Below are 11,686 nucleotides of genomic sequence, written 5' to 3'. Positions count from 1 at the left end.
TCTTTGTCTATATCTTTTCATCAATTTTTTCATCTTCCTTTCTCTCTTCTCTTTCTCTTTCTCACTCATCACTCTTCTCTCTCTGTCTATTTGTCTATCTGTCTCTCTTCTCTCTATGTCTCTCTCTTTTTCTGTGTCTCTCTCTCGCTCATCTCTTTTCGCTTTATTTCTCTCTCTTTTTGTCTATCTTTCGCTCATCTCTTGTTTCTCTCTCCTTTTCTATCTCTCATTCTATCTCTCTCTCTCTCTCTCTCTTTCTCTCTCTCTCTCTTTTTTCTGTCTATCTCTCTCTCTCTCTCACTCTCACTCTCACTCTCTCTCACTCATCACTCATCTCTCTCTCTGTATGCTTGTCTATTTGTCTATTTCTCCCTCATTATGTTCGCCTTGCTCACTCTCTCCTTCTCATATTCTCTATTTATCTATCTCTTCTCTCATCTATTTTCTCTCTCTGTCTCTTTCGTTCATCTCTCTTCTCTCTATCTCTCTCGTTCATCTCTCTTCTCTCTCTATCTCTTTTTCTGTCTCTTACTCTCTATCTTTTTCTCTGTTTGCGTTGCTCACTCTCTCACTCCCGTCTTCTCTATTTACTGAGCTCCCTTTCGATTTATCGATCCACTATAAGAAAATGCACTTTTAGCGACCACTTTGTCTCTCTCTCGCTCATCACTTTGTCTCTGTCTGTTTTTTTTTCTCTCTCTCTCTCTTTATCTCTCTTCTCTATCTGTCTCTCACTTATCTCTCTCTCACCACCTATCTTCTCTACCATATTCACCACTACTACAAATGCCATTCCACTACTACCACTGTTGTCACTCCATCTCTACAACTATCATTACTACCATCATCGCTACCACTCCACTACCACCACTACTACTACCATTACCTCTCATCTACCACCGCTATTCTATCTCCTCTACCACTACCACAACTTCACCACTTATTTCATTCACCATCACTACCACCACCACTATCACCTCTTATCCACCACTTTCACCACTACTGCCATTTCTATCCTCTACCACAAAAAATTAGTTCTTGATTTTTAGTATAAAAAAAAAAATGAGTCACAAAAAAATTATTTTCATTGACCACAAAAAATTAACTTTATTTTAATGGAAAATATTATCCCTACTTCTACCAAATAAAAAAAAATAATAATTTTTTATTCATTAAAATAAATATGAAACAAATAAATTTTGAACCTTACTAAATGTAAAAAAAAATAAAATTCATCAACTATAAAAAAAAATTATTTTAATAAAAAATAATTTTTTTAACAATTCTTTCGTTGCAAAAAAAAAAAAAACATTTTATTATTTAAATATTCATTTGTAGAAAAATAAAAAGAATTCCAAAAAAATTTCCATCCCTCCCCCTCCCCTTTTTCCATTCCCACTCGGGTTCTCCTACCCCAAACCCAAAATCCCCAATGTCAAAAATCCCTAATCCCTTCCCCCTTTTCCATTCCCGCTCGTTTTTCATCTCATCAGTCTCTTTCTCACTCTCATTTTCATCTGCACAGATAGACTCCACACCGATCAAACTCGCAAGATCGACTCCTCACCGATCGACCTCACTCTCTCATTGCACCGATCGATCTCATAGGTAAGCTTCTCTCTCTCTCTCTCATCTCATCAGTCTCTCTCTCACTCTCTCATTTTCGTCTGCACAGATCGACCTCGCAAGATCAACTCCTCACCGATCAACCTCGCAAGATCGACTCCTCACCGATCGACTTCACGGATAAGCCTCTCTCTCTCTCTCTCTCACATCTCATCAGATCTGTTATTTATTTGGAATTAAATATGTTCATTTCTGTTAGGCAATCAGATCTGTGTGTGATTTTGATAGAGAAGTGTGGGTTGTTTAATGGAAGATATTTGGTTGGTGAAGTGAAGTGGGAAAAAAAAGAAAAAAGAAAAGAAAAGAAAAACTTTACAGTTTTTGCTATCTGATGCAAACATTCCCCATCCAAAGCCCAGAAAGAGAATCACATATTTAGTTGTAGTGAAGTAAAGTAGGTGTTGATTGCAATGGAGGTGGAGACAACTGTTGTAATATTGGTGGCTAACACAACAACCATGGTCATCATGGGATGTTGGAAGTGGCAGTGATGACAATATGGTGGTGGTGGAGGCAGCTGTGATATTGATGGTATGGGGCAGTTTAGGTAGTGTTTAGGGGGCATCTTGAGAAAATGGGAAAATATTTAAGAATTGTTTCACAAATGGGAAAATATGGTATTAAGAAGTTCTTTATAATTTTCCTTAACTTAGAAATCTAGAAACATCTACAGTTCCGAGCATGCTTTGAGCTATTCAATGACCTCGTTTGGTAAAACTTAGTTTCAGCATTTTTAAATTTTGAAACACATGCTTAAGCGGTTGTACTTAGGAATCGTAGGGTGTTTGGTGAAACTTTTTGCCTTTTCAGATTATTTGTTTTTCTATCTTAAACTATGGGACTCTCTGATTCTCTAAATTGGCTCTGCATATGTCGTGTGACTTGTGCCTAATAAAATAGGGTGGAAGTGGTGGTCTTGGGGCAAATTTGTATTATAATGGGCCTATAAAAAAAGTGAATGGATCATGTAAGAAAAGCAACATCCTAAAACCTCAATGAAAGTGGAAAACAGCCATGTCAGGTTTATTTCGTTAGTTGCTTCACTATAATTTCCCATTCCATAGTGGTTGTGTTTTTTTTTTTATAATAAAAATTTTATTCATTTATATTACTATTTAAAATTTTGAAATTTGTATGTGATCACCATAAATGGAAATCTTAGGTAAAGGGGAAGACAAAAACTGACATGAGATGCGATAATAAATAATAACCCAAAATCTTATGTGATCACCTTAAATTCGAGGTGTTGACGTCCCAAAATCACCCAACGGGGTCGGATTGACACGAAACTTGGCACACACGACCGCCTAGGCACAAGAGACTTGTGGGAGAAGACGGGACTCCAATCGGGTTCCCGGATCAGGAGTTAGAGACGGATTTTACTCTAGGAAAACTAGTTTTTTAAGAAACTTAAATTCGAAGTGTTAACGTCCCAAAATCACCAAAAGGGGTCGGTTTAGCACGGAACTTGCCACACACGACCGCCTAGGCACGAGAGACTTGTGGGAGAAGACGGGGCTCGAATCGGGTTCCCGGTTTGGGAGTTAGAGTCGGATTTCACTTTAGGCAAACTACTTCTTTAAGAAACTTGAATTCGAGGCGTTAACGCCCCAAAATCACTAAACGGCGTCGGTTTAGCACGAAACTTGGCACACACGACCGCCTAGGCACGAGAGACTTGTGGGAGAAGACGGGCCTCGAATCGGGTTCCCGGTTTGGGAGTTAGAGCCGGATTTCACTTTAGGCAAATTACTTCCTTAAGAAACTTGAATTTGAGGAGTTAACGCCCCAAAATCACCAAACGGCGTCGGTTTAGCACGAAACTTGGCACACACGACCGCCTAGGCACGAGAGACTTGTGGGAGAAGACGGGGCTCGAATCGGGTTCTCGGTTTGGGAGTTAGAGCTGGATTTCACTTTAGGCAAACTACTTCTTTAAGAAACTTAAATTTGAGGAGTTAACGCCCCAAAATCACCAAACGGCGTCGGTTTAGCACGAAACTTGGCACACACGACCGCCTAGGCACGAGAGACTTGTGGGAGAAGACGGGGCTCGAATCGGGTTCCCGGTTTGGGAGTTAGAGCCAGATTTCACTTTAGGCAAACTACTTCTTTAAGAAACTTGAATTCGAGGCGTTAACGCCCCAAAATCACCAAACGGCGTCGGTTTAGCACGAAACTTGGCACACACGACCGCCTAGGCACGAGAGACTTGTGGGAGAAGACGGGGCTCGAATCGGGTTCCCGGTTTGGGAGTTAGAGCCGGATTTCACTTTAGGCAAACTACTTCTTTAAGAAACTTGAATTCGAGGCGTTAACGCCCCAAAATCACCAAACGGCGTCGGTTTAGCACGAAACTTGGCACACACGACCGCCTAGGCACGAGAGACTTGTGGGAGAAGACGGGGCTCGAATCGGGTTCCCGGTTTGGGAGTTAGAGCCGGATTTCGGTCCAGTCAAAATTATTTACTAAACTATCTTTCTAATTATATAGTAGTCAATTTTTTTTTTATATTTTTCTATAATTAAAATATTAACACATTATATGGTTTTTAATTATTTTTATCTTGTTTTTTTCAGATATTTCCTGAGTAGCAGTTGGCTTTTTCTGGAATGCGGGCGTATCAAGATTATGACCAATTTTTGTTTTTGTAACCCACGAACGAATGAAGACGAAAACTTTTGATTTTGATTTTGATTTATGTTATTTAAATTTGGGAGCAACATTATGTATGTATTATGCGACGTTATGTAGTGGCATAATTTTTATTGTTATGAATTTTTATTTATGTATTGCTATGAATGGAACAATATTATTAATTTTCATTATTTGTCAATTTTTGTTTATGTACGTATTTATATTATTCTGTAATTTTTCAATTTTTTATACTTATTTTTTTATCTAATACAGGTTATTTTAATTTTTTTAATAATTTATCAGCAGGGTTTTTTTTTTTTTTAATTTTTTGAGACGGGAGAAGAACCCGTCGCAAAAACCATTAATAGGCTTTTGCGACGGTACCAACACAGTCGCAAAAGCTGTCTTATTGAATGTACAGGACACCTTTAGCGACGGTAAACCGTGCCGTCGCCAATACTTATAAGATGCCAGAGCCTTTAACGACGGTAATCTTCCCGTCTCAAAAACTCACTTTTAGCGACGGTAATTACGTGCTGTCGCGAAAAGTGATTTTTTCCCCATTATTTGCCACGGGAAAAATTCCGTCGCAAAAAACACACCTTACCGTCGCAGAAACTAATGGCGACGGTACTTACCGTCGCGAAAGGTCTTTTGCAACCCCATCTGTCGCGACCCCCCCTTACCGTCGCAGAAAGCCACATTACCGTCGCAAAAGGTATTAGCGACGGCTTCCGGGAGCATTTGCGACGGCCGTTTACCGTCGCAAAAAACAAATTTTTTTGTAGTGCTTCAGGAGGGGTTGATGGTGTCGAATACTTGCATGTCTGTGAGAAGACAATGGGGACACTTCTATGGATCTAAAGAGTCTTTTTCTCCATTCAGTCCTGAGATCAAAGGTAGAGAGAGAGAGAGAGAGAGAGAGAGAGAGAGAGAGAGAGATGTACTATTATTATATGGTAAGTATTTAGGAGAGTTACTCCAACATATGAGCTGATTAAGGCCAACATTATGGATAATATTAATTCTTGCTTTTGGCTAATTTCTAAAACCTAACACCTACAATTAATCATATCATCAATATTATTTTAATTTATGTTTATTTATACTACATATTGTCAACGTTACCTTCCTTGTTCTCTTTTTCACTAATGTGTCAATGTTAATTTCTTACTTTTTCCCTTCAATTTGAGCAAGGGGTTGACTTCTCTCCACCCATGCACAAGTAAGATAAAATTTGTTTTCATAGTTTTGTATAGCAAAACAAAATTCGAGTAATCATATACAAATAGAATGTCTATAACTTGCTATTGTCCTTGTAATTTCATGTCATTGACACATCATTATGCAAAACTTGAGTAGGTTAGATTTTCTAATTCTGAAGCAAAAAACCAGATACCCAACATTTGTTGCTACTCAAGACATCAACTCGCCAGACCTCAAAATGTTATTCATATGACATAAAAGATGGAACTCAAAACAACAACAAAAGGCACAATATAACTAAAACAACTCTCAGCATCAGAAACAGTAAACCCGTCTCCAAAAAAAAAAAAAAACATGTAGGACTGGAAAACACTACCCAAAATTGAGCTTCGTGCATTAATGCTTCACTTCCAGGACTGCTTTACGCAGCAACTGATGGCTTAGAAGCAGCAGAAAGCATGGATCTCCTCTTTGCAAGGCTCTCACTGCATCGTTCCCGCTGCTCCTTCAGCCTGGTGGCAAGGAGTTTGTGGTACTCAGCTGCCTCTTCCTTGGCCTTCGCGATTCTCTTCTTCTTCTCTGCAATCCTAGCTCACTTCCTCTGCAAAGTCAGTGGAGTTACCAGTCGCTGTATCTTTGGAGCCTTACTGCACTTCTTTCCTGCCCCAACCACACAAATAAAATCATTAGCATAATTTAGTAACAATAATTTTTTTCAAAAGTAAAAAAAATTTTGGGATTTTTAGTAATATATTGGAAACATGATTGTTAGAGTCTTATGATTCACAATTCGATACGAGTTTTCCAACCAAAACGATTTGATCAGTGTTGTTGATTGAATCTTAAATTGAGTGCAGCTCTATTTGCATAATACATAAAATGAGGTTACTTTTGAACCCACCCCCCCAAAAAAAAAAAAACCAAAAAACAAAAATCAAAAGAAAAGAAAAGAAAAGAAAAGAAAAGAAAGAAAGATCAATTAGTTATATTAATACACATGCTTTAATATGTATATACATATATACAATTTAGTTATATGAATATTTATTTTACTTTAAATATTACGTGTATTATATATATATATATATACAAAACTATATATTATGCTAAATAAATAATTTTAGCAAAACCAATCACAAGAAATCATTATCACCCCAATTTAAATGTGTTAGCTATATTCAATATTTGGAAATTGCACTTAAATAATGCAGAGCACCAACCAAACACCTTGACCCCTCACACTGAAAAGTAAATAGAAATCAGGCAGCAAAATGAAAATTCCACCTCCCCTTTAGCTTTTTGTGTTTAATAACTAAAAAGGCAGGAACCAAGCGACTCTTACCAGATTTTGTTGTAAAGGTCCGGCGGTATGTGTTGACATATTTTCGGACATCATCCTACTTGGAGAGGTTGAAAAGCTTCCGAATCTTTGATGCCCTCTTTGGACCTCTCATCCTGGGTTTCTCTATATTAATTAATCCAGGCAGATCATTCTCACCCTTCTTCACTATAACCAAGTTCAAAACAGAGAGGTCCTGGCCGACGATGCACCCCCGAACAGATTTCCTCCTCCGCTCTCCTTTGCGCCTTCTATAACCACGAAAACATGCAGTGCCTGTCCAAATAAACATGACATGAAATCAACTTGATAGAGCAAATGCTGCATTTGAATACAAGCTTATAGCTCAAATAAAAAAAAGCTTTTGAAGTCCCAAACCACCATAAGTTACAATGAATAAAGCCACCACAACCAAAATAAGAAAAAAAATCAATTCATGCATTTTGTGGCAGAAAATCAACCATGACAATGCAGTCATTACTTTTGCTAAGAAGGATTTCCAGCCCAACTAATGATAAAAAATAAAAAATAATAAAGATAATATTAAAAGACAACACCTGTATATTGTATAATCACTAAGTCAGTAGGTACAAATTACAATTACTACATCTGATTAAACAAAGTGAATGCAATGTGGTGTCCAAATCCTACCTCAATGAATTTGGCCAGTTCACTTTTAGACACAAAAAAAGGCCCAATTCACCCACCTCTATGAAGCAGGAGACGAACACAACCAGGAGTCAGTACTCCCTGTTTCATGGGGAATCCTTGCTTGTCACAGCCACCCATGATCTTGAAAACATAACCCTTGAACTCCTATTGAAAATATATAACAAGGAAAGAAAAAATAAATAAAAACCCATCTTTTCAGCATATAAACATATTGCTAATGATAATTTTTTTTAAGCATATGAAAGAAGATTATCAATAACATACCTCACCAAGCGAATCACCACTGACCTCTTATGAGATCCTCTTGTCAAAGAAGGCACGGCTGTTCATTACAAAGTCAGTCAACTATTTATTTTTATTTATTTTTTGATAAATAAGTTAATCAACTTTTGTTTGTTTCTCAGATATGCAAGCTGAACAGAATGCTTGTCTTGAAAGTCTAAAGAAGATGAAACATAAACATCCAAAACATCAATTCTCTTTTTGGATTAAGTCTATGTTGCAAAGATCTAGTTATAATATGTATCATCCATACAGCGAGTAGGACCCAACAATATTGAACCCATAATGTGACCTTCTAAATGCTTTTTGTTGGCATTTTATTCAAGATGAAAATTCATCTTTACCTTTCATTGTTTGGAAGAATACAATATGCAAAACAAATAAGGAAAAGAAGCATAAGCATCAAGATTAATCATTGACCATTGCAGCCTCTAGTAACATACTTGACAAATGACTGCAAAATCTAGCATATTACAGATACAAAAAATATGTTTTTCTTATCCACCAAGAATGGAGATAAAAAGTGCATAACATACAGAACGTGAAACCCCTCCATCATATATTTAGCCAGCAAAAAAAATAATGTATATACATTATATTCTAAGGCTTCATTTGGCTGTGGTTTAAAAGCCAACTTTATTGGCTAAAAAAGTTCATTTTGCTAAAAATATTGAAAAATCTAGAAATCCCCTAGATGTTGATTTGTGATTATGTATCAATTTTAAGCAGAATATAACAATCCCAATCAAACAATCAAGACAAAGAGACACAGCGATTTAACGTGGAAAAAACCACAATTGGACACCTCCAACTGTGATAAAAAAACCACGGGCAACAGCCACAAGAACAATCCACTAAGAAGAATTAAAGGAATTACACAGGTATACTCTCAATTACCTAGCGAATCCACAACACCTAATTGAACCAACCTTTATGTGCCTCTTCCAACCCCATCTTCACCACGGGATTGTCTTTCTGATGAGCCACTCCGGATTCCACCAAAGCTTCAGGCTCGAACTCTTCAGAATCCACAACTGAAGAACAACTCTCTCTTTTGTGTATAACAAACACAACCTTTGATGTACTCTCTTTAGAACATGAGTTGAATACTCAATAAAACATCAAAGAAAAAACTCACAAAGTATCCCCAGATATAAACCCTAGAAACCAAAAAGAAGATCTGGAGAAGTAATCCTAAAATCTGACCCAACACGCGAATTTATAGAATCTGTCCCGCGATCTCCGCTCGAGCGCCCAACATCCCGCTCGAGCGTCTTCAGTAAAATCTGCGCGTGATATAACAGAGGTCCGCTCGAGCGTCAGAAAGCCCGCTCGAGCGCGAAATCACACATCTCAGTATTTTTGCAGGCGACCAAAACTGCTGGAACCAGGGATTCTCCGCTCGAGCGCGGGTATGTCCGCTCGAGCGGACAGGCAACTTGGAATTCATTTTTGCATTTTGCTTCTAATTAATAAAAAGCTTCTCTGAAAGGCTTGATTCGGGTTGGATTCGCATCTAAACACTCAAAGTCTCACTGAAATAAAAATGCGAATAAAATTACAACTCAAAGGAGTTTTGTCAAACGGGTTTGCCAAGAAATAAAACCTAACAAATATCTTAGGTCATTTGGCAAACCCATCTCTCGCCAAAAAGCCTACTTTTAACCACACTTAAAACTCTAAAAAGCCATTAGAAAGCCAAAAAAAAAACTATAAATATGCCAAACAAACTAGCATTTTAGCATTAGTTTTTTTTTTTGTTTTGTTTTTGTAAGCTTATTTTCAGTGAATATGCTAGCTTTTCAACTAACTCCAAAGGAATACTTTTTTGGGGGGTGAATATCTCCAAAATACAGATACTTTAGTCTTCCTTTTTGGCTCCAAAGGAAGACTAGTATCAGTATCTTAACTTAGTAATTATCAAAAATCAGAGGACTATCTATACATGGGCAGACTTGTGCTGGCCCCCCACTGACCTTCTAAAAAGTAGCCATTTAATATTGTTGTTGCTTATTTGACACTGAACTACTACTGTGTTGCATTTTCTTGGGCAACATTACTCATGTATGATGTATTAACACAACACACTCCCAAGATTCAGCACTCACTTTCACATATTAAAATAACATACTTCTAATTAATAAAAAGCTTTAGGTTATTCGTGTCTTAATTTTTGAGTTTTGTTGATTTTCTTAATTTTGTTCATGTAAGGGTTTTGACATTATAATCATAATTATATTGAATTTCATTCGCGTTAGGTGTAATTTTATTTAGGGGAACAAATGTAGAGTCCATTGTAAATCAAACATGTATCTTATGGATAAACATTGAAGTTTTCATTTTTATTATTACTTTTGGATACTAAGCAAAAATTACGAATCATATATATATATATATATATAGCATGAATTTGAAGCTTACAGTTTCTGATTGTCATCGATTTCAAGCTTTTTCTGGCACCCAGTAGGTGGATTCGCTATGTTGAACTGCAAGACAAAGAAAAAAACCACAATTTAAATAATTAAAAAAAAACAAAAAAGATTGTGAGATAAGGGAGAGCTGAATTGACTTATGTGAGAAGTGAAATTAGGGTTTTTGGAAAATTGATCGAAGAACACCTTCATCTTGGATCGACCCCTCTCGTTTTTTGCGGTGACGAAGCAGGGACCAGGTATAGGGATAAACTTGGATCGGGTCGGGTGTTTGGGTTAACGATCACATCACATCAATGACCCTGTTTGGCAAGTGAAGTTTTAGGATTTTTTTTTGGCTAAAATTCATAAAAAAAATTTTAAAAAAATTAAAAAACTAAAATAGTTAATAAAATAAAATATCATATCAAATTTATAATTATTTCACTTTTTCACTCACAAACATCACATTCAATTACAAAAAAATTCAATCATCTTTTCAAACACAAAAATTTTAACCTAATTCTTTTTTGTTTTTTGGGTGTGTGTGTGTTTGTTATCTTTGTGAATTTGTTTTATATTTTTGTTAATTTTTTTAAATGTACATAATTTAAATGTGATTTAAAAGTCAAAGAAAAAAAAATGTGAAGGTATTTATAAATAAAAAAAATATACGAAAATGTATTTTTTTATTTATTTATTGTACTTTTTAAAGATTCTGTCAAGTTAGTTAGCTCAATTTGAGAGTGCGTCTGAGTTTAATAGACTCATTTTGAAGCTTGATCTCAATAATTCGAATCATTCACTTTTTAATATTCGTTGAGAAAAATATTCATACAAAAAATTAAGAATATTGAAAATCGAAATCTATGCCGTTTGGTAACACTTACGTTTTCAATTTTCTGTTTATATTTACAAAAATTTTAAAAACTCAAATAAAAACTTGTTTGGTAAATTTTTGATTTATAAATCAGTGGTCTCAGTTTATAAATTTGGCCAACAAATGTAAACTCAAAAAATGTGCTTCCATTTTGAGTCTTGAGTTTTTTTTTTTTTTACCACCCAACACTAGCCACCACCCGCCACCATTTTTCATCACTGTATTCCGCCACCACCACCCACCCCCCACCACCACTCACCACCACCCACCACCCGTTACCACCACCCACCTGCCACCCACTCGTCGCCGCCACCACCACTACCATCCACCGTCCACCATCACCACCCGCCACCACCACTCATCACCCACCTACCACCACCATCCACCACCCGCCACCACCACCAGCCACCTGCCACCTACACCGACCACCATCACCACCACCCACTCACTACCACCCGCCACCGTCACCCACCTACTCACCACCACCACCAACCACCTACCCGCCACCACCCACCTGCCACCACCACCACCACCCGCCACCATCCACTCCCTACCACCTACCACCGTCACCCACCCACCACCAACACCACCCGCCACCACCACCCCACCCACCACCACCCGCTACCCACCAC

The 11,686-nt window shown here is 37.2% G+C and overlaps 1 pseudogene across 1 annotated transcript; it reads right to left on the bottom strand.

The window, feature by feature from the left end:
- Positions 1-5,610: 5,610 nt before the first annotated feature.
- On the bottom strand, positions 5,611-10,454 carry LOC114259668 (small ribosomal subunit protein eS6-like; annotated as a pseudogene). Its single transcript, XR_014347423.1, has 6 exons — positions 10,382-10,454; positions 10,185-10,249; positions 7,746-7,803; positions 7,517-7,625; positions 6,813-7,085; positions 5,611-6,130 (listed from the first exon to the last, which is right to left on the bottom strand). The product of XR_014347423.1 is annotated as a small ribosomal subunit protein eS6-like (transcript).
- Positions 10,455-11,686: the final 1,232 nt, after the last annotated feature.

Source organism: Camellia sinensis, chromosome 12 (assembly GCF_055761805.1).
Source record: "Camellia sinensis isolate YWXY chromosome 12, ASM5576180v1, whole genome shotgun sequence".
NCBI classification, from domain to species: domain Eukaryota; kingdom Viridiplantae; phylum Streptophyta; class Magnoliopsida; order Ericales; family Theaceae; genus Camellia; species Camellia sinensis.
Note: the sequence above shows the minus strand (reverse complement) of the source record. Positions and strands in the feature narration are given on the sequence as shown.